This window comes from Leucoraja erinacea, chromosome 28 (assembly GCF_028641065.1).
Source record: "Leucoraja erinacea ecotype New England chromosome 28, Leri_hhj_1, whole genome shotgun sequence".
In the NCBI taxonomy this organism is placed as follows: domain Eukaryota; kingdom Metazoa; phylum Chordata; class Chondrichthyes; order Rajiformes; family Rajidae; genus Leucoraja; species Leucoraja erinaceus.
The window spans coordinates 18,342,688-18,366,228 of NC_073404.1; the positions used below are offsets into that span (position 1 = coordinate 18,342,688).

A 23,541-nucleotide genomic window follows, 5' to 3' on the forward strand; every position below is an offset into this window, starting at 1 on the left:
ACCTCAGTTGGCGTATTCAGACCAATTCTGGGCACCACGTATTAGGAAGGTCACAGGTCTTACTGAGAGGAATATTATTTGAATGACATGACCCCATTCCCTTCAAGTCCCTTGTGACTGAGTCTAGGAACATGCTAATCTAGACTAAAAATAAACCAACCAGCTGACTGGGTCTGGCTGGAATAGATTTAGTTTGTCAGACTGGGAATCAGCCAGATTTACCTCTCCAGCTAGACACATTGCTGTGACCAACCCAGGAATGCAGGGGAAAAAAAATTACTTTTGATTGAACCTAGAAAATAATAAAATGCAACAAACCAGGTGGGAGCATACAGTTGTCAGATTCCATGTTAGGTGAATATTTAACCTTGCAAAGTCACGGCATCAGAAGACAGTGCGGGTAATGTTGCTGTTTATAGTTCCCTCCCAGTCCAGCTGATCCGGGCTGGATGAATTTCAGGACATGTGAGGCACTCTTTCCGGGCCACCACCATATGGAGGATCGGCGAGGCCAAAAAGTAAGGCAGCTCCGAATCACAACCATTCTGTTGTGCAAACCCTATATCGCAGCAAAGTCAACACAAAACATCTATCTTGGCAGAGGGAAGATGGATAAAATTAAAACAACGAGCAAACAAGGAACTGCAGATGCTGGTTAATATACAAAAGGACACAAAGTGCTGGAGTAATTCTTCACGTCAGGCAGCATCTCTGGAGATGTTGCCCGACCTGCCGGGTTATTCCAACACAGTCATGGAGTCAGAGTGATACAGTGTGGAAACAGGCCCTTCGGCCTCCCCGAGTACCATGTTGCTCCTTACAACTCTTCCCCTGGACTCGAGGTGGAAGTCGACTGGCTTTCCTCCAAATGACATCCTTTACCATCCTTCTTTGCATCTTAAATGTTGCATTATCATCAGAAACTATTCTCTCCTGGGACTACTTCTCTCTTCCTGTACCTGCTTTTTTCCATATTACGATTAATTTGTCATCATAGACACCAGGGTACACTGAAATTACTTGTTCGCATGAAGCTCATAGAATTAACAGCACAGATACAGGAATGATAAATACACCGATTGGTGCAAAACAGCAGAATTGTTCAAGATGGCAGTGTAACGGTGAAGAAATGTGTACGAATATTAAATTATAATAACAAAATAATGAAATGAGGTAGAGTTCAAAGGAAGAATACCTTTGGGAATGGAGTGTGAAGGAGGTGAAGGAGTTGAATAGCAGTGGGGAAAAAAGTTCTTAAGGGCCGGTCCCACATTGCGATTTTTTTCAGCGCCCACTGTATGGGGTCATTGACGCCCGCAGTCGCCGAAAAACCGTCAAGTTGTACGACAATCTACAACAGGCCACGACACAGTTGACGTCAAGCTGCGACAATCTGCGACAGCCAACATCACAATTTCCAGGACCTCAACACCAGCAGCATACGACAGCGCCTACGACATCCTGCAACCGCACAGACGCCAAACAGCGACAGCCGAAGTAAACATGCGTCCACCCTCGGTCCACACGATACGGTAATATACGACGGGCTGCGTCACTGTCTACGACATCCGAGGACAACAGGTTGACGTATGATGACATAGGCCGTCGCAAAATGAATTAGCCGAGGTCATGACTTTGCGTCACCATGCGTCACCTACAGGACAGCCTACGCAGAAAGATTTTGAACATTCCAAAATCCAGCGGCGGCAAGGAGACACCGCGCGTCATTACACGTGTCACCTCGCGTCAACCTCTTTGTAGGATGTCGCCGAAAATGTCGCCCAAGTGGGACAGGTCCTTTAAGTCTGGATGTTGGACCTTTTAAGCTCTTGTATTTTCTCCCAGAAGGAAGAGGAGAGAAGCGTGAATGGCCAGTGAATAACCAATGTGGTTAGCATCCCTGATGATACTTCCAGCCTTCCTGTTGCAACACACCTGAAAATGGACAGGAAGGAAGGAAGGAAGGAAGCAACGAGCCTGTGATGGACTGGGCTGTGTTCACCACTCTCTGCAAGTTGGGGTTATGGTGACACAGATGCCCAGGCAGCTGTCAACTATCTCAATAGCAGCTCTGCTGCTAAGCGGTGAAGTTGCTGCTTTACAGCGATTGCAGTGCCGGAGACCCGGGTTCGATCCCGACCACGGGTGCTGTCTGTACGGAGTTTGTACGCTCTCCCCGTGACTGCGTGGGTTTTCTCCGAGATCTTCAGTTTTCTCCCACACTCCAAAGACGTACAGGTTTGTAGGTTAATTGGCTTGGTACAAGTGTAAATTGTCCCCAGTGTGTGTAGGATAGTGTTAATGTGCGGGGATCACTGGTCAGTACATACACGGTGGGCCGAATGGCCTGTTTCCACGCTGTATCTCTAAACTAAACAAAAAAAACATCAGGATTGTATTTACCCCAACTTCTTTGGGTCAACAACTCTTTTGTCTTGCTGGCGTTGAGGGTTAGGCTGTTGTCCTGACACCGTGACACAAGGTTCTTGACTATTACTCGTAGCGTGGAATGTAAACAAAACAAAAACCAGCAATGCAAGGACAAGCTGCAAATGATTGTCACTGGTCTTAAAACTCTGAATGGACTAGATAAAATGCAATTCCCATGCCCAATATTATCCCTGGATTCCTGCTCTCCCAGATAAATGGGGCTCAAGACTATACTGAAACACAAATTTAAAAAGGTGAGAGGTCAAAACACTGAAATGATAGCTCCTTTATTTTCCCACAGATGGTGACCTGACCTCTGTACTCTAATTGATGCAAAGACAAGGATGAAGGTTTTCGGCATTGCCATGAAGAGATTGAATTTCAACGCAGGGAATTATTTTTGGGGAGGTTTTGCAGTTTTACCAAATTCACGGGCAAAATATCCACAAAACAGAATTAAATATCTTAATTTCCTCCCCTCAGCTAAAAGTAGTAGAGTGTTTCACGACAGACAGAAATTTATAAAACTGAATGGTATCGCTGTGAAACAAGATCCAATCTGTTGTGGTTTTTGCAGTTTGAACAAAACCCCTCCAGCAACACCAAGTGCTGCAGAAATTGTGCTCAAATGTGTAACTGTTGGCCACACGCGCACACACACACACACACACACAGCCTTTCCTTAAATTGCATTTGGCACTGGTTGGCACCAGCTCTGACCCAGAACCACAAAGCTATAGCAATCCTGGCTGAGTTTGTCAAGGTCACTGAGCCAAAATGGCTTCCATCAGTGAAGGACAGCTTCAGCAAGCTTTCTCATTTGAGGGGGTGCAGAGAAGATCCAAGGATTTCCAAAGGTACACAAAAATGCTAGAGAAACTCAGCGGGTGCAGCAGCATCTATGCAGTGAAGGAAATATGCAACATTTCGGGCCAAAACCCTTCCTCAGACAGCTCAAAGCATCTTCGATAGAAATGCATCTTTCATCTGCTGGGAAGGGCCATTTAAACGAGAACCCATTTTTTCTGAGAGGCAGAGAGAGGCAGAGAGAGGCAGAGAGAGGCAGAGAGAGAGGCAGAGAGAGAGGCAGAGAGAGAGGCAGAGAGAGAGGCAGAGAGAGGCAGAGAGAGAGAGAGGCAGAGAGAGAGGCAGAGAGAGGCAGAGGCAGATAAGCGATGGGTGGAAACATAAGAAAAAAAAATTAGAGAAGTGGATTCAAGTGGGAGAAAGAACAATAGAAACAGAGACTCATGGATGATAGGTGAAAGCAGATGAGGGTGGAATGAAAGATAAATGGAACTGGCCCACTGGGAAACTTACTCAGAACAATGGGTACAAATTTCATTCAGGTCCCAGGGTTAACACCAGAACCTAAAATAATAACATAGAAACAAAGAAAATAGGTGCAGGAGTAGGCCATTCGGCCCTTCGAGCCTGCACCGACATTCAATATGATCATGGCTGATCATCCAACTCAGTATCCTGTACCTGCCTTCTCTCCATACCCCCTGATACCTTTAGCCACAAGGGCCACATCTAACTCCTTCTTAAATATAGCCAATGAACTGGCCTCAACTACCCTCTGTGGCAGAGAATTCCAGAGATTCACCACTCTCTGTGGGAATAACTGCCTCTGGGGGATCAACTCACTGTCCCTCTTCCGGCCATTTACAGCCCATCCACTTCACAATCTCTGGGCCATTGACACAATTTGTCTCCATCATACAATTTGTACATCTCATGTCGATGAAGCTCTGCACATGGCGATCCAGATTGTGGTTTAAGCAGTCAACATAAAAGTATCAGCCAGCCCAAGTTCTGTTCCATGATACTTGGAGTAAAAAAATGTTGTTATCAAAAGGTGCATAAAATAAGGGATGAGAGAACGGTTGTGCATCAGAATTAAGACCACTGACTCGCATATGATAGACACAACAAGCTGGAGTAACTCAGCGGGACAGGCAGCATCTCTGTAACGTTTCGGGTCGAGATCCTTCTTCAGACCCAGACTCATGTATGCTGTTGTTTTCGAATGACTACCTCAATATGTCACAGGGTACAGATATGCCAAAAATAGCCACCAAAGTCAGATCCAATCAGACACTGCAGCCAGCATACTTGAGGGGTTTCCAAATTTCATCATTTGATTTTGCCTGACATCATATCTAAACGTGTTAGAGGCTAATTAACAGTGATCGACAAAATTATTAGATAACAACTCAGAGGTACAGGCAACTGTCAGGGTGGCAAACAATGAATTGTGTGTACATCCAATCATTCATATCTAGTTCAACTTGCATTTTAGCTTGAATGCAAGACCAATTTGATGCCAATCTAGTTCCTCGTGGCCAACTAGTCCATGCAACTAAAAACAGTCAGAGAAAGCATAGACTGGTAAAGTGGGAAATGTAAACCAATCTCAACGTTAGATACACTGAGGGGAGATACAGGGGCCTGGGAAATGGAGAGATAGTTTCTACCAGCCTTGGTCAACACTGAGAACAGGAAGAAAAGGATGCCATGTATCTGAACTAAAGCCCTCAAGTTTACAGGACCAAAATACACAGTATTTCAATTGCAGATCAACACCATTTCTGCTCAGATATTTCTCCACATCTCATTCTACAATATTCAATGTATTATCATATCTAGATATAAATAGCTATTTGGAAAGTTGATCAGGGCAGCCAGCATCATGGACAAAAGACAAGGCTCAATTGGTTGGAGTCCAGTTCCACCCAACACAACCGGCAACTATAATCCTGCACTCTCCCTCCTGAAATGCATCCACCAAAATAAATCTTTCTCAAGTTACCCCTTGACGATCATCAAAAGAAAAACAAACATCAATCCACATTATTCAGGCTTATCCAATTGGCTTTCGAATGGACAAGAATAAAACTGGCACTCCAGATATCATTATTATTTATTCTATATTTCTTCGTCCATTCTAAACCACTTAATTCACCCAATTCCTCCTTTATAAACAAATACTTTTAAACAGCAATCCCTATCGAATATTTTTTTATCTATTTGCTTGAAAGCTTACACACTCGACAGGTAGAGTTAAGAATTAGTTTTAACTTCATTAGATTTCATTACAGCACTTCTCAGTTCCCCTTTCAATTCAATCTCATTCATTGTTGTAAGTTTTGCTTTGCTAACCTGAATCCTTTTCTATCATTTCATTCCCCTTTATAGGAACCACATCTAGAACTACACACAGACACAGTTTGCTCACACTCCACACAAACCAGAGTTCAACCAAATCCACACCACCGATTTCTCACATGGCAACAAATCTCATTTACTGGGACTCCTGTGCACCCGGCGGAAACCCACACAGTCACAGGGAGGACAGGCAAACCCCACACAGACGGCACCCAAGGTCAGGATGGAACCAGTGTCTCTGACGCTGTGAGGCAGCAGCTCTACCCACTGCACCCCTCTATTCACTGGTTCACACACTAATTCAGCTCATTGCAGGTTCATTGTACAGATTTACTTGCCGTTTGACAATCTTTCAAGTCACCAATTTCAAAGTTCTGCTTCTACATCAACACAAAATAACACCAGCTACCTTGCAGTTTTCTTCACATACAAAATTTGACCAAATAAAAAGGCAAGACTGGTGTCTCATTGACTCCCACTGAAGGAAAAGTGAACATCTCCTCACCCTAACACTTCATTTAACATGGAACCAGCAAGGTATAGCCATTGGTAACCATACACTAATCCTTGAAGCTATGGGTGTGAGCGATGGGGAATTGTAGTCCAACTTTGAAAAAAAAAAATATGGCTGCATCCCAGATGAAGACAAGCCCCTTCCAGGGTCAGGAAAGATGGAAATCTCTGGCAAAGCATCATTGGCAAGAAGGGAGTAGGAAAAGCAAACTAAAATGGAGTAATGGAATCACACAGCCCCATGGAATCAGGCCCTTCAGCCAAACTCATCCATGCTGACCAAGGTGCCTTTCTAGCCCCAATTTCCCACATTTGACTAATATCCCTCTATTGCTTTTCTAGCTATGCACCCATCCAATACCCACTTCAACTATTTCCTCTGGCAGCTTGTTCCATATACATACCATCCTCTGTGTGAAAAAGTTGCCCCTCAGGTACCTATTAAATTTTACCCCTCTCACCCCGAATGACAACCTTTAGTTCTTGACCCTGGTAGGGAACAAAATCTGTGCATTCACCCTTAGCCACCTCTATAAACTCATCCCTCAATCTCCTATGCTTCAAGAAATAAAGACCCAGCCTGCCCAATCTCTCCCTATAAATCTATGATCGTTCAATGATCGAGATCCTGCTGCTTGATAACATTTTCGCAAATACATCATCACTCATTTTATTATCATCGGTGAATTCAGGAACCATGCTTTGTACATTCTCATTCAAATTGTTTAAACAAATGATGGACTACAATGGGCCCAGCATCAATAATCCCCGAGGCACAGCACTCAACACAGGCCTCCAATTCAAAAAACAGTCTTCCAACATCAATAAAAGTCCATAAGACAACTTTTTAAAATAACAAGGCCTTGGGGATTGAAACATTATTAAAATGTCTAATAATTTAGAGAGCCACTATTTGGTATCATGCTTAAAAATTGTTTTCTCTGTGTATCATTTCTCCTGCAAGTCTTGAAGTTCTGTCTTCCCAGTAAACTGCTTCTAGAATTATGAGGGGCATTTATCACCCCTGATTAGAGTTTCTAAAATAAATAAATCTATGGAGGGAGGCACATTGGCACAGCAGGTAGAGCTAACATAGAAACTAGGTGCAGGAGGAGGCCATTCAGCCCTTCGAGCCAGCACCGCCATTCATTGTGATCATGGCTGATCTTCCCCTATCAATAATCCGTGCCTGCCTTCTCCCCATATCCCTCGACTCCACTAGCCCCTAAAGCTCGATCTGCAGTAACTCTCTCTTAAATCAATCCAGTGACTTGGCCTCCACTGCCCTCTGCGGCAGGGAATTCCATAAATTCACAACTCTCTGGGTGAAAAAGTTTTTTCTCACCTCAGTCTTAAATGACCTCCCCTTAAATCTAAGACTGTGTGGCCCCTGGTTCTGGACTCGCCCAACATTGGGAAATCTTTTCCTGCATCTAGCTGTTGCCAGACAGCTCCCGAGACCTGGATTTGATCCTGAACTCGATGTTGCTTGTGGGGGGGGGGCATGCACATCTCTATGACTGCGAGGGTCTCCACAAGGTCCTCGCGTTTCCTCCCACATTCCAAAGACGTGTGCATTGGTGGGTTAACTGGCCACTAAATTGCCCCTCGAGTTCATGGTTAGTAAGAGTGTGGGGAGAATGGGTTCGAGGGAAAATCAGTTCTGGAAATGGAACTGCTCTCTGAACCAGCATTGACTCAATGGACCAACTCCCCTTCTACTTTATAGTGAAGCATGGAATGTATTTACAGCACAAGACATCAATCGTAGAGTTTGGCACACATTTAGCATTGCATGAAACAATACATAGAAAAACATCAATTATGGCTCATTGAACTATTTTTGAAGACACACAATAGCCCTCTTGTACAAGAGTGAAGTCATTATATTCATCTTCTTGTATCACTTTCAATATTGGCATAACATATTCCTTCAAATAAAGCACCCTCAGGCAGCATGTTGGATCAATCAAAAGAATCAATTCCCGTAGCAGAAGTAACAGGGACTGCAACACTGCCTGGGAGACCGTCTTTTAACCCCTTCATTCATTTTGAAGAAAGACAATTTAATTTAATCAAAAATACAATGCAACCCGGAGAAATATGCTGGAATGGATTACAGGTCTCACAGCTGCAACGATTCAACAGAAGACAGTTTGCGAGACAAACAGCTTCATGAGTTAAAATGGAACCAGATATTCAAAATGGGCACTTGGCAGTCTGTTCAAATTACAGCAACCCATATTATTAAATTGCTAATGGTTGCATTTATGTTAAATGAATGATCAATACCAGCTAGGCACTAAAAGACTCGAAGTGAAAATGTAGCTATCATTTGCACTTTTATAACATTGATTGATAGAAATTGTTATATAGTATCAAGGGACAATATTATCCAGCTACACCCTTCTGTATTATCTAATAGGAATATTATGCCTTGGTAACACATAATGCATTTAATTTAGAACATATGCCCATTATTATCTCATACTTTGCAGCCCCTGTCTGGTTATATAATTGGGAAACATATTTTTCTTTCTAGGTAGCTCGGAACATCATGTTCAGATAATAGCCACGCTAACTCTTGAGTCCATTACATTAAAAACTCTTGCTTGGAATCCCATAAAACTCCTGAAATATGTCTATAACCACCCCTCACCACCTGTGTCTAGATAAAACAAAACCCTAGTTGTTGATGAGAAGGGTCACTTTCCACCATGCACATCCATTGTAAACTTATATTTTTAGCAATATTTTACTAACTGCTTTAGATATGAAAGAAACACAACTTACTGCTCCACAAAGGAAAGTGGCGAAATGTGAAATGACTGGGCAGCACGATGGCGCAGCGGTAGAGTTGCTGCTTTACAGCGCTTGCAGCGCCAGAGATCCGGGTTCCATCCCGACTACGAGTGCTGCCTGTATGGAGCTTGTACGCTCTCCCCATGACCATGTGGGTTTTCTCCGAGATCTTCAGTTTCGTCCCTCACTCCAGACGTACAGGTCTGTAGGTTATTTGGCTTGGTGTAAATGTAAATTGTCCCTAGTGTGTGTAGGATAGCGTTAAGTGTGCGGGCCTGTTTCTGCGCTGTACCTCCAAACTATAAACTATAAAAAAATCTGAGCAATCAGACACAAAAAGAAAGCAAAGAGTTTTGGGCTAAGGTCAGATCAGGACATGAGTGAATGCCAATTGATCTGATGGAAGGAATGTAGAGAAGCGAGATGGAAATGATCCCAACTACATCTGCAGAGCAAGGTAAAACAAGCACAGCCTGACAAACAGGAGCTACTGGTAAGTTAAATAACAAAAACAATTGCAAAGTAAACCGGAGGAGTGCCTTTGAACCTGCGCAACCCATTCTAACCAGCAGCATTACATGACATCCATCTAAAGATCCTTTATGTTATAGAACTGGGATTTGAGATGAAAATCAGATTATCATTAATCATGACATTAATCAGAGTAATACTTTCCATTCTCAAACCACTTTTCTCCTGGGTTCTATACCGCTGGATCACTTCCAGTCTGATGTTCAACCTTTCACTGGATCCACAGCTTCACGGATCCCAAACCTCCTTCATTATTGCTCTCAAATGTTACTAATTCGGCAAGACCAAGTGTGAGCATCCGCTGGCTTTTCAACGTTAAGGAGAATCACAGGCAAGTCTAACCCGGCAATCCGAGCCCTCCAGCAGGGTGGAGGGATTTAGATATGAGCGGCAAATGCTGCAGGAAGCAACTGCAGATGCTGGTTTATGCCAAAGATCGACACAAAATGTTGGAGTAACTCAGCGGGACAAGCAGCATCTCTGGCGAGAAGGAATAGGTGACTTTTCGGGTCGAGACCATTCTTTAGTCTGAAGGAGGGTCTCGACTCGAAACGTCATCCATTCCTTCTCTCCAGAGATGCTGCCTGTCCCGCTGAGTTACTCCAGCATTTTGTGTCGATCTTCATTTAGTGGCAAATGCTGACTATTCCTATAGTCCCCGGTACCTCAAGAAAAGGAACAAAGTGCTTTAAAAATTAAAAAAAGCTTTCAAAAGGACCCACGTTGGGATGAAAGAAGCACAGAAGATCGTTTGCAACAAAGGCCCTTGGAGGTTGCTTGCACAAGAAATCAATAAACAGAGGCAGGCCCAAGGAGGAGCTGCTGCTGTTTCCACTGTGCATGTTCTTTGTGTTGAAAAGGCATACAGGAGAGATATCGTGGAGGGGGGGGGGGGGGGAAGAGACTGCAACTCCAGCCAGGAGTTGCTGCTCTTCTCACTGCTGTGCCACGGGGTGCACAGTGGGCCTGAGATGCAGTGAAGGCTTCCGACTGGATCCTTTGAACTCAACGCTTCAGGTCCTGCTCCATCTGTGTGACTAGGATAGAAAATTCACAATCCTAATTCCAGGACCCTTGTGTCCATGGCGACTGGGATCCATCGCCTAGGAAACTAATCTTGTGGTATTTGAACAATGTAACTGTGGCGTTTCATCTCTCAGAGTCTGATCTTTTTTTTTTTATCTGCACACATTTTATTTCATCGTTACACCCCCCGGAACAGCAAAAGGCAAACTGGTTGTTGATTCATAAACAAATATAAATAAACAAAGTGAGTGCCAACCACAGGGAAACCCGCCACCTGTAAATATAGGGAAGTCACAAGTTTACTAGGAAACTATCATGATGTTCTCCAAGTGTGTAGAAACATCAGACTGGAAAAGACCAGCTGTTCTACCAGCCTACTTCATAAGTAATAGGAGCAGAATTGGGCCATTCAGCCCATGAGGTTTACTCCACCGTTCAATCATGGCTGATCTATCTTTCCCTCTCAACCCTATTCTCCTGCCTTCTCCCCATTACCCCGGACACCCGTACTAATTAAGAATCTATCAATCTTTGCCGTACAAATATCCATTGACTTAGCCTCCACAGCCTTCTGCAGTGAGGAGTTCTTGTGGGGCATTAAACAACCATTCCCCACATCTCCCCAGCAATTTAATGCTATCTTATCTGGAATCACGTGCAGCAAGTTTATCAGAGGTCAGGAAAAAAAAAATTCAATTGTATTAAGGTTAGGACATGCTGCCAAAGATCATGTGAAAGTGACTGGTAGCTTAATTCCAAATGCCCTCATAGGGTATATACCAGGAAGCAGCACAAATCATTGCACGCGGGCTCTTGTAGCCTCACAAATGTCTTTGATTCCATCCTTCGAGAGGGACCGTGGAGCATTCTTCTCAAATTTGGGTGTCCACAGAAATTGATCAGATTTATACATTGCAGCGTGCAAGGCTTCATCCCAACCAAGCCCACCTCAAACCAATTCCAGAGCAGACTGGTTTCAAGCAAGGCTGTCACCACTCCAAAATCTTTCTCCATCATCCTTCCTGCAACAGTGCATCTCACCTCCAATAAACATCCTGTGGCTTAGGTCCACTCCCACAGGACTAACAGCAGACTGTTCAAACTACATTCCTCACCAAGATCACTCCAACTTCAGTCAGCAAGCTGGGATGTGTAGGTGAAGCTCGCTTCTGCAAAGAATCAGACTGAGCTCCAGGCCATCATCAACTCTATGACTCAAGTACACAAGAGGAAATAGGCCTCACGAGATCTACCAACCTGCCCAACTGTACACTCTAACTTCTAAAATTAAAGATCCACAATAAGTCCTTGGAAAAAGTGGTCCACCCATGATATCACAGGAGCCAGCCCAGTGCATCATGGGCACAGCCTTCCCCACCATCAACATAAGGTGTTGGTTGCCTGAAGATGGCAGCATCTATCATCAAGGATTCCCACTATCCAGGTCATGCCCTCTATTCATTGCAACCATCGGAGATGTGGTATAGACACCTTGAGTCACACTCCGCCAGGTTCAGGGACAGCTACTTTCCTACAACAATCAGGTTCTCAAACTGACCTGTGCAACAGTAATTGTACCTGGACAATGGAACACCACGGACCACCGCTTGGACTATCTTGGACTTGTTTACCAAGTGAAGATTTTTGCACTAATGTCTTTTTATTTTCTCTGTCTGGTGGAATGTAAGTAATTTATGTATAATTTAGCTTTTGTGTGTTGCCCAAAGGGCCCGTCCCACTCTACGAGTTTACCCAAGAGCTCTGCTGAGTTTAAAAAAAAAAAAATCAAACTCGTGGTAAGTACGTAGAATGTATGTAGTGGGTATGTCGGAGCTCGGGACGTCTCTTAGAGGCTCGTAATGCTAACAGCAGATACTCGGGGAAACTCGGTAAGATCGTGAAGTTTTTTCAACGTTGAAAAATGTACCTACGAGCGGCTATTACCGTAATTATCAGAGTTCAAATCAGGGGAAACACAGGAGAACTCTTGAATTACCTCGTACAGTGGGACAGGCCCTTAAGTCTAAGTGCCGGTAATAGATCCGCAGGCAAGATTGTCATTGGACCTGTACTGGACCATACTCGTGCATATGGTAATAAACATGGCTCAAGACTAGCGCCACTCCTCAGTGAAGACAGTTATTAGTGATGAAATTCACCATTGCCTTCAATGTGCCAGCACAGCCTTTGGCCATTTGAAAAAAACAGCGTTTGAAGATCAAAACCTGGGACAAATCTCATGGTTTACCAGGCAGCAACATCCCCATTCCTTCCTGTCTGTTTCTGAGACAAAGGGGACATCAAGAACACTGGAGCGATCCTGCAGCAAAGTCCAAATCAACTGACAGGATAATCTAGCTCAGAATCCTCCTCGGGCCAAGATCCCCTGCTTCAAGGCTCCAGACACATTCAGTCAGTTAAGTGGGAAACCACATTGATCCCATGGAAGATAGACACAAAATGCTGTAGTCACACAGCAGGAGAGGCAACATCTCTGGATGGAAGGAATGGGTGGCATTTCGGGTCGAGACCTCAGACTCAGAGATGCTGCCTGTCCCGCGGTGTTACTCCAGCATTTTGTGTCCATCTTCAGTGTAAACCAGCAACTGCAGTTCCTTCCTACACATACTGATCCCAGTATTCCAGTTCCCAGAATTACAAGATATCATTCTGGTTTAATGGGTTCTTCATCTAATGCTTGGTAGCAACTAACTCAGCTGAATGCATTCTGACAGAGAATGTTGTGTGTTGATGGGGACTGTGGGCAGTGAAGATCACCGTAAAATGATGAGAAGCAAAACATTCTGAATGGTGAATTTTTATTTCAGCTAAAGCAAACTAAAGGATCTAGCTGCACAATGACGATTTATGCAGCAATTGCACCAAAATATTAGTGATGACAAAATGAAGAGCATTGTACCACATGCTGGAATGTAATCCTCTCCTTTGTACTGCAATCATTCTCATCAAACCTCCACTGTATCTTCACCACCAATGCTAGAGGGTCAAGGTCTTCTTCACAAATAACCATCCGATCAGCTGCCTCCAACAGTTTCCTCATTTCACAAACCATTTGGACCAAACTTCCTGAGATTCCCCTTAGCCCTAATCACGCCTTCATCTAGGTCCTTTCCTTGTCCCAACTAGCAGCTGCTCCCACTAAATTATTGACCACTCAACATCCCTTGCAAGTTTCCAGCTTAAATGACATTGACAGGTCTCTCAGCTGCTTGTCTACCTCTATAATCATTACCTCCTTCCTCAAACCTCCATTTAATTTCCAATCCTAATTTCCTCTCTAAAGTTCTATAACATGCCCATCAACTCCAACCATCTTCCCCACTTTAATTCCCCCCAATCAGCTATCTATTCATGTCCCAGTTTCAAAAGGACTGTTATCAATAACAAAAATCATATCCCGAGTGAATGTGACAAAGTAACATCTCCCATCACATCCTATCTGTGGTCTTCAGTCGCCACCGCTCCTCTCCACAATCTCTCCACTGCTGTCCTGCTAGGCAGGACCTTATTGCTTCCATCATACATCTAATCTTAGCCAGAGGACTGGCTACTCTGGGTACTCTTCCATATCAACATTGTTATCAGCCATGGCAGAGTAGACTTAATGGGTCGAATGGCCTAATTCTGCACCTATCACTTATGAATGTATGATAATCTCTTTGTTTCAACAAAACATTAGATGACCCAAAGCTATTTGTTGTCAGATCATGTACTTGTCTATTTACTATATTCACCATATTTTCTATATTTATCTTCCTGGCAACTATTGGAAACTGGACAAGGCAGTCTGTGGCCTTGATGACCTAATGAAGAACTTCCGTCTAACATCCACCATGACTGAGGCTGGCTACTTCTGCTATCACATTGCTTCAGTTCCCCACGGCATGGATCATACACAGATGAAACTCACATTTCTGTTGCACTGCAGACTGGCCTTCAATGTTCATCCCGTTGAGAACATCCAAGCCTCTACTGCTTTTTCTCCAACCAATTCCTGTTCATTCATCATCTTTGTGCATACACATTCCCTTGGATCATATTTAATAAATGTCCACATCCATGGTTTCATTCCCCCTCTCCAGCTCTATAACCTTGTGAGACATCTATGAATCTCCTACCTTCAGCCTCCACAAATGTATCTACTTTCAGGTGTAGGTCATCAGACGTGTTCCTTCCTTAAACCTCTCTGTCTCTATTTTCGTTTTTTAGTACATTCGAAAAATGTTACTTTAACCAAGCTTTTGACGACCTGTCTTAATATGCAAATTAGTCAAATTTTGCCCCGGTGAAGCTTTTCAGGCCATTTTGCTTATTGAAAGTGACATACAAATAAAAGTTGTTGGTTTAATAAGCATAATGACTTTAGTCTCTTCCTCAAAGACAATAATGCCAAAATATGCTTCATAAGAAAATGAAGAGCTAAAAGAAGATTGCAGTGCTGTAGTAATGCAGTCTGTGACTTTTTTTTTAAAAAAGGCACTTTAATTGTATGTCTAATTTACTTCATACACAGCATCAAGGAATGCAAGGACATGATGCCAAATAGATTCCTGACTTTCTCAACCACTTTCTCATTACAAATAACTGAAGGAAATGCACACATACATTCAAATAATACCTTTCACAACTCAGGGGTCCCAAAGCACACTACACAATCAATAAGACTACATAAGGAGTGCAGCTACTTTTATCATGTAGAAAACAGTGCAGTTTATTCTTGGACAAGTTTAAACAACAGCAACAAGATAATGGCCAGACTGGGTGAAGATTCTGAAACTCCTTACCCAACAACACTGTGGAGTATGATCAGTACACAGACTGCAGCAGTTCAATAAGGCAGCTCACCATCACCTTCTCAAGAGCAATTATGAATGGGCAATAAGTGCTGGTGTAGTAGTCGGTGATGCCCGCATCCTGGAAATGAAGATAAACAAAACATATATATATATATATTTATTTAGGTGATATTGATTGAGGCATCAAACTAACCAGAGCAAGAGAAGAACAACTTTTTCAAATATGGACACAAATTGCTGGAGTAACTCTGGGGAAGCATCTCTGGGGAACATATATACGCAACTTTTCAGTTTGTGCCCTAACCAGAAATATAATTTGTCCATGTTCTCCAGAGATGTTGCCTGACTCGTTGAGTTACACCAGCACTGTGGGACGTATTTGGAAACCCGCATCTGCATTTTGTTTCTACGAACAACATTTTCAAAATAGCTTTTACTCCTACACGAGAGTGCAAACCACAACTCTCTTTACATGTTTAACCTCCCATCGTGTTGCAATCCCTTGGCGCAGATATTTGTTGCCCAAGTCCCCAGATAGGAACATGAACTCACAACTCGCTCTGAAGCACGTGCAGCAATCTGCAGTACAAGCTTTGACAAGATGTAGCAATAACGCTGCATCATTTTACACATTGTGTATCAGTTGCATGTACTCCTCTGTCAGAAGGCCTGGGCTCCAAGGACCCGAGCACAGATATCAGCGCTCATTCCACACCACAGCACCACCGGTCCCAAGGTGGCACCTTTCGGTGAGAAGATAACGTCATACTGCAAGGTCTAAGTAGGGGGCACTCCACAGTTCCCTGATCAATGTTGATCACGAGACCGACATCATTAAACACAGATTATCTGATCAGGTTACTGTTTTGTGGGAGCTTGCTCTGTAATTCTAACGCTGTACTTCCCACATCACAACAATTGACGGGCTTCACGGGCAAAGCATTTTGGGATGAGCCGAAATGGAGAAAGGCAGCAAGTTTCACTCTATTCCCACATCTCTGAGTCCCATCTGGGAGATGCTAAATGCATTTCGTTGTCTCTGTACTGTACACTGACAATGACAATTAAAATTGAATCTGAATCTGAACGTGGAAAGGTTTTTGTATATAGTGGGGTTGTTCTAAATGACGGCATCACAGGAGATCAAACGGCAGGCCAGTGATCCCAGCTCTTCTCTTTGGGGAACCAAGTCAAAATATTGACAATACACATTCTTATCCCAACATTAGCACCACTTTAAGGACCATTGAGAATACGGGTTGTTTCTCAAATATTCTATACCTGGAAGCACCCTCCCCTCCCCCCTCCTGGGCAGGGCCCACGCTGACACCAGATGCACTCGCACCTCCCTTCCCTGAAGGCTGGTAGCATCAGTCGCCCAAGTGAAAACTGCAAAAACTGTTACTTTATTCGACACAAATGACATCCAATTTAACCAAATAAGACGCGGAAGATCTCATGACCTTAAGAAACCCCTTTAGATTTTGTTTTAAATTGTAGCGACGACAAATCTAAAATACAATTCAACACGAGATTAAGGCCAGTCAAAAGGAGAGGATCGTTGTAAATAAAATTAAAAGCGTGGAAAAAATACCAATAAAAGCACATTTTAGGCGATAAGGTAATTAATAAATTCGAATAATCGGTCACTTCTGCAGAGGAGATGTTAAGAGGAAAAGGGGGATAAACACCGAAGTACTTCTTGGAGGCGGTGGGGGTGGGAGCGATTATTTTGTTTATCACTCGGAATTGCTCACAAACTGCGGAAACCGACCGCGATTGCGTTTGAAAGCTGACGGAGACCGGTGAGTGACCGGGTACAACGCTGCGACCCGGTCTGCGGCCACTTTATCCCTCCCTCACTCTCTCTGAGGCACACAGCAGACCGCTGCACGCACACACACACATCGGAGTTTGAAGTACCAGGAACCGCCAGTGGGGGAAGGGGTGCCGTGCATAACATGTCAGATTAATTAAACCAGCGGCGTCCATAAAATGCCCCCCTTAAAAGTCGACTGAAAATTCTGACTGAATGACTCCAGGCAACGTGTTGTACCCCAGCCAGTCACGTGTCACCGCAGGATACAATATGTATCTTTAAAATATGAAACATTGTGACAACTTGTTCTGGTTTGTTTCTGTTATTGCTACTTACACCTTTAAATTTAGACGACCCACCACAGCGCTGATCTCTTCTTTCCCAAAAGAAAAAAAACACATACAAACACACAGGAGTTCCTTCTATTTTTTTTTTAAATAAATAAAAATAACTTCCCAACGTCCTAGATTTCTCCTTTAGACCAATCCGGATTTTTTGTTGTTGCCTTGTTTGATTTTTTTTTGGAGAAGTACAATCCGAGGTCTTTTTTTTCTGAAGGGGTATCTTTTTGTCCTGATTGCAGGCTAGGCACGGTTTGGCAGATTTTTTTTTGTTGCTGGCTCTGCTCAGACTAGCCTTTGTTCTCTAATCCCAGTAAAGCAGAAACTCATTCGCCCCTGCTAATCCCAGCTCCAATCCTACACACTCCTTCATTGGCTGTAATTTACATACGGATTAAGGCACACACATGTCCCATTCTTTTCGCCAAATTACGGCACCTTGAAATTGACAAGGGGAGAGAAACAGGGGGCGGGGAAAGGTGAAATTGACAAGGAGAGGGAAACGGGGGGCGGGGGGAAGAGGTGAAATTGACAAGAAGAGAGAAGCGGGGGGCGGGGGGAAAGAGGTGAAATTGACAAGAGAGAGAAATCGGGGGCGCGGAAGAAGTGGAATTGACAAGAAAGAGCGCGTGAAACCGCGCGCATCAATTTTCTTCCATTAAAACCCTACAAAGAAAACACTGTTATTAACGTATTTAAATATATATATATATATATATATATACACACACACACACAAGGAGGGAGAGCACACTAGCTCTTAATCAAGGGCTTTAAATATATATATTTTGGGCGATTAGTTTCTTATTCTTATAAAGAACTGTTTTGTTTTGTTCTGCGAAAAGCATGTATCAAATAACCACGTTGTTTAATCTGCAGAATGTAAATGCGCTGCAGGTTTTTTCTCTCTCTCTCTCTCTGCCCTTCTTTTCAGGGTGTAGATTACGGCGAGGGAGAGACCATGTGATCATTCCCACGGGGCCGATAGCAAGAGACAGTTACGCGCTCTCATCAAATGGCCGACCCTGAGTCCGCAGTTCGCCATCCCGATGAGACCGAATGAGGGAGGAGGAGGAGGAGGGGAGGGAAGGAAACAAACCTGCGCTAACACACAATGTGCACATTCAGCGGAAGTCCCGAATCGTCAGTGGACTGAGCGGTCGGTCGCAAATAATAAATAATGCGCCTTGCAAACAAATCCCGGAGTTAACTTTTGCAGCGCAGAGGCGGCACAGTTCAGCGGACAACTGACAAGTAAATTGAACTCACCTCTTTTCTTCAGCCGGTAGCCATTCTGTTAACTCTCTGAATGCTGCACCGGGCCACTGATTAAGACTACGATGCGTTTTGGGAGACTTTTTCATTTAATCCCACAGGGTTTTTTTTTACATACACATTTACTAGAATGCTTGCGACAAGACAAAGAGTAGATTCAAACATACCTTTTCTCTAATCTATTCCACCATTCAATTAAACCATTGGCGTTCCTTCGGTGTACAATTCAATGACATCAATTTACAATCCGACCCTGCTAGCCGTTGATCCTTTAACACAGTAAAATCTATTAATCTAAATTTTGAACGACTTGCTGGACAAAACCCAACCACCCCCATCCCCTGCAGTAGAAAATTCCAAAGATTCTCTTCCCTCTGAGTAAAGAATTTATTTATTCATTTCTGGTATGTGGGCGTCTCTGGCAAGGCCAGTGTTTATTGCCTATTCCCTAATTGCCCTTGAGAAGGTGGTGGTAAGCCGCCTTCTTCAACCGCTGCTGATCCCTTTGGCGAGGGATCTCCCACCAGCTGCAGAGAGGGATTTCCAGAATGTGGACACAAGTAACTGTTGGAGGAATGGTGATATGGTTCAAAGTCTGAATGTTGAACTTGAGAGTCATAGAGTGATACAGTGTGGAAGCAAGCCCTTCGGCCCAACTTGCCCACACCGGCCAACATGTCCCACCTGCCTGCGCTTGGTCCATATCCCTCCAAAGTTGCCCTATTCATTAACTTGTCTAACTGTTTCTTAAATGTTGCGATAGTCCCAGCCTCAACTACTTCATCTGGCAGCTCGTTCCATACACCCACCACCCTTTGCATGAAAAAGTTACCCCTCCGATTCCTATTAAATCTTTTCCCTTTCACCTTGAACCTATGTCCTCTGGTCCTCGATTCCCCTACTCTGGGCAAAAGACAGTGCACCCACCCGATCTATTCTTCTCATTTTTTTGTACACCTACAAGATCACCCCTCATCCTCCTGGTCTCCAAGGAATAGAAACCCAGCCTACTCAACCTCTCCCTATAGCTCACACTGTCAACCTCTCCTTATAGCTCAGTGTCTGGTCTTGGCAACATCATCATACATCTTTTCTGATCCCTTTGAAGCTTGACAATATCTTTCCTATAACATGGTGCCCAGAACTGAACACAATAATCTAAATGGGGTCTCACCAATGTGCTATACCTCTTGGAGGGAAGTCTGCTGGTGGTGGTGTCCTTGGTAATGTCCTTGTCTTTCTTAGTGGTGGAGGTTAGTATGGGTATCAGGATTTAAGGGAAGAAGGCAGAAGAATGGGGTTAGGAGGGAGAGATAGATCAGCCATAATTGGATGGCAGAGTAGACTTGATGGGCCGAATAGCCCAATTCTGCTCCTATCACTTGTGCATTTAGATCAACTTGGATAAACAACTGCTGTGTCCTGTAGGAAGGAACTCCAGATGCTGGTTTACACTGAAGTTAGACACAAAATGCTGGAGTATCTCAGAGGGTCAGGCAGCATCTCTGAAGAAATGGAATAGGTGATGATTCGGGTATTCAATGGACTGAATGGCCTCCCACTTCAATGTCATCATTTTGTGATTCAAAGAACCATGACGGCAAACTGTCTCATAAATGTTTCTGATAGCTTTTATTTTATGGTAACGTGTCAATCACTGCTTAAATCAGTTTTACATTACAACAAATAGCTTAGTAGAGTGATCAGACAATAAAGATTGGACCAAATTCCTGACTAAGAAACCAGGTATTATCTCAGCCAACTAAAAGTCATGGATATTAAATAATCAGCCTAATCTTATTTCCATACTTCCTACACACTCAGCAGTATAAAATAAATGTAACAAACAAACATAGCCACAAGTGAAACCTCATGTAAAACAATTAACAATTATGTAATTTTGAAGCATTCTCACGACTTTCATTTGGGAAAATAATTCACATGCAACAAGACTAAATGGGCAGAGTGCATGATACCTGCAGTCCTGTTTTGGTTCATTGATTCCAATATTTTTACAAAGTTGGAGCATAGAAACAATCCATTCTGCTCGCCGAGTCTGTGCCAACCAGCAAGCACCCTAATGCCCTAATTGTACATTCCAATAGCTCCCCCTCAGATTTTACCATTCACTACAAACCAAGCACAATTTACAACGGCCAATTAATTAGCTTACCAATCAACATGTCTGTGTGATGTGGAAAGAAAGCAGAATATCCAGAGGAAACCCATGCACTCACAGGAAGAACTTAGAACTCTATACAATTCACTCCAGAGGGCTTCTATTAGAACATAGAGTGTAGTACAATGCAGCACAGGAAAAGGCTCTTTGGCCCACAATGTCTTTGCTGAACACGATGGCAAGATATGGTGATAGAAAGGCAGTGTGTCACTTGATTTCATTTGTGTGACACAAAGGAGGGAGTGACGAAGATTCAAGGCTTGGCATGATGCTTTGATATTGGAAATGACTGTGGTTTGAACGTGACCATTTGTGGCACAGAAGCCCATGCGGTGATTTGCAGAGCCTCAGATTTATTCCCTATGACCGACCCCAAGTTTCCTGTTGTCTGCCACTTTAATCCTCTATCCCACTCCGACTTTGACCTACTGGTCTGAGGCCTAATACACTGTTACAGTGTGGCCCAAATGCAGGCTTAAAGAACAACACTTCATCTTCTGTCTGAGCACATTGCAGCCTGAATTCTACAACTTCAGCTGATTTGATTTTTAGTTTAGTTCAGAGATACATCACTAAAATAGTCCCTTGGGCTCACTGAGACCACGCCCACCAGCAACCCCCATACACATACACTATCCTGCATCCACTTGAGTCAATTGACAATTTTACCAAAGCCAATTAACCTACAAACCTGTCTGTCTCTGGAGTGTGGGAGGAAACCGGAGCACCCGGAGAAATCCCATGCAGGTCACGGGGAGAACATACAAACTCTATACAGACAGCACCCGTAGTCTGGGTTGAACCCGGGTCTCTGGCGCTGTAAGGCAGCAACTCTGCCACTGTTCTACTGTTTCTCTGTCGTGACGGACATGAACAGCCTGACCTAATGGGCCAAATGTCCTGCTCTGCATTTCACAACGGCACAGTGGCACAGCGATTTAGTAGCTGTCTTACAGCGGCAGATGTCTGTATACATGGAGTTTGCATGTTCTCCCTGTGATGGTGTGGGTTTTCTCCAGGCGTTTCAGTTTCCACGCACATTCTAAAGACGTGCAGGTTGTTAGGTTAATTGGCTGCTGTAAATTGTCCCTAGTGTATAGGATAGTACCACCTTTCTGTGGGCTGAAGGAAAAGCAAGTGTGGTCTCCTCCTGTTGAGTGTAGATTTGGGTGATCAGCCGAACCAGAGTGAAATGTGGCAGACATCAGGAGCTGCAGCCTGGAGTGAGTGGGATGTGCACAGGTGGTCATTGCCTTGACCTTCAGGAATGAGGATAATGAAGACTCCAAGCACTGCGCACCTTTTACACCCTTGCAGTCTACTTTCCAAATCAGAGATTGACTATGTGGGGAATTTGACAGAATTTACATCGTCAAATGCGAAAGGTATAAAGATGAAATCAACAAAGACATCTGCCCATTCCATTGAAACATGTCAATTAGTTGGAGTGATTTCTCCCATGTAACTAGAACGAACCGTAGCTTGATAACTGGGAAGAAAGTCTTTAAGTGTGTGTTCAACATATGGCAAGGGACACCACAACCTGACTCTTTAAATAGTTTGGACTCTGCATGCCACTTAATGGTTAATTATTTAGCCTTTAGAGCATATTTATTTCTTGAATTGCAGCACATTATTTTTCATCTGAATTTCCAATAAAGCTTAACATGACATTACGGATTCTGTCAAAGCGGAAAGGCATTACAGAGACTGAGTTAAAAAAGATGGGTTCAAAAACTGACCACATTGAAGCTCCCAGATACTGATTACATTGCCCACATCGGCAACAGTTTTGCCTCCTTGTTGGAAGACGGTCTGTTTTTATACACATTCAATAAAAGAAGGATAAAAGTTTCTCAGACAAAGATGATCGCACTATCTATTGCCCCATCTTTCAAAAGGCTTCTTTTGGCATTTTATTGAGGTGGTTAAGCTGAAATGATTTGAACAAATTACTGTACACTGATTACCGTAAATTTCGGACCTCTTAATGCCAAAGAAAATGTATGACCTTTGCAACCTTATTAACTGTTCACCTACATATTATTCTTTAGCAACTTCCATTTGAAATGCATATATCCAAAATGCATACAGGGACAGTTTCTTCACAACCTTTTATCAGGCAACTGAACCGATCACTCATTATCTAGAGTGTGGTCCAGACCCACCTAACTCATTGGAGACCTTTGAACTATCTTTAATTGAACTTTATCAGACTTTATCTCACACTAAATATTACAGTACACCCTTTATCCTGTATCTGGTTTTTTTTCTGTTTAGTTTAGTTTATTGTCAGGTGTACTGAGCTGTTGTTGCATGCTATCTGTACACTGTGGATGGTTTGATTGTAATATGTACCGTCTTTTCGTTAACTGGATAGCATGCAACAAAAAAACTTTTCACTGTACCTTGGTACACATGCCAATAGTAAACTCTCCATAAATATTAAACTGGGGATCTGTGGAATTAGAGAAACCAAAACAATTCTCACTGATGGATTGGGATAATCATTCTCTCCAGGCCACTTCAAGGTGCAAAACAAAGGGGAGAGTTAACATCAGAGTTCTGTCCTGGCAGCTGTGTGCCCCCTGAGGTGGGTGTGAAGGGAGGGGAATGCTTGTGTGCTTTGCAGACAGG

At 43.4% G+C, this 23,541-nt stretch overlaps 1 protein-coding gene across 7 annotated transcripts in view; it reads right to left on the reverse strand.

Moving 5' to 3' along the window:
* Positions 1–19,238, reverse strand: part of gtf2ird1 (GTF2I repeat domain containing 1) — a 121,488-nt gene extending 102,250 nt beyond the window's left edge. Inside the window, exons 1-2 of one of the 7 annotated variants that reach the window (XM_055657928.1) lie at positions 18,893–19,238; positions 15,279–15,408 (exon numbers count right to left, since the gene is read on the reverse strand). The gene's annotated coding sequence lies outside the window, so the exon portion shown is untranslated. Of the gene's footprint in view, positions 1–15,278; positions 15,409–16,884; positions 17,401–17,445; positions 17,844–18,549; positions 18,684–18,719; positions 18,872–18,892 lie in introns of those variants that run through there. The other 6 variants (XM_055657923.1, XM_055657929.1, XM_055657925.1 and 3 more) reach the window with 6 other exon arrangements.
* Between the last annotated feature and the right edge of the window lie 4,303 nt (positions 19,239–23,541).